This window comes from Arachis duranensis, chromosome 1, assembly GCF_000817695.3.
Source record: "Arachis duranensis cultivar V14167 chromosome 1, aradu.V14167.gnm2.J7QH, whole genome shotgun sequence".
Lineage (NCBI taxonomy): Eukaryota > Viridiplantae > Streptophyta > Magnoliopsida > Fabales > Fabaceae > Arachis > Arachis duranensis.
In genome coordinates this window covers 51516169-51517107 of record NC_029772.3, presented here as the reverse complement: position 1 = coordinate 51517107, position 939 = coordinate 51516169, and positions in this window count along the sequence as shown.

The window sequence follows — 939 nt, the reverse complement described above, 5'->3', positions numbered from 1 at the left end:
ACGTCCAAAAAGGGGAAGTAACCTTGAGAGTCAATGAGGAGGAGTTCCAGTTGAATGTTGTCAAAGCCATGCAGCATCCAGACATCCCAAATGACTGCATGAGTGTTGATATCATTGACTCTCTGGTAAGAGAGGTCAATATGGCTGAGAGTCTCGAATCAGAGCTGGAGGACATCTTTAAAGATGTTCAGCCTGATTTGGAGGAATCAGAGAGAATAATAGAACCTCTGAAAATCCCTCAGGAAGAGGAGAAACCCCCCAAACCCGAGCTCAAACCATTACCACCATCCTTGAAATATGCATTTCTGGGAGAAGGTGGTACCTTTCCTGTAATCATAAGCTCTACCTTAGAGCCACAGGAAGAGGAAGCACTAATTCAAGTGCTAAGGACACACAAGACAGCTCTTGGGTGGTCCATCAGTGATCTTTAGGGCATTAGCCCAGCCAGATGCATGCACAAGATCCTATTAGAGGGTGACGCCAAGCCAGTGGTCCAACCACAAAGGCGACTGAATCCAGCCATGAAGGAAGTGGTGCAGAAGGAGGTCACTAAATTACTAGAGGCTGGGATTATTTATCCTATTTCTGACAGCCCCTGGGTAAGCCCTGTCCAATTCGTTCCTAAGAAGGGAGGCATGACAGTGGTTCATAATGAAAAAAATGAACTGGTTCCTACAAGAATAGTTACAGGGTGGCGCATGTGTATTGATTATAGAAGGCTCAATACAGCCACCAGAAAAGATCATTTTCCTTTACCATTCATAGACCAGATGCTAGAAAGACTAGCAGGTCATGAATACTACTGCTTCCTGGATGGATATTCAGGCTATAATCAAATTGCAGTAGATCCCCAGGATCAAGATAGACGACGTAAACTGGCGTTCAACGCCAGTATCATGCTGCTGTCTGGCGTCCAGCGCCAGAAACAGGTTACAAGCT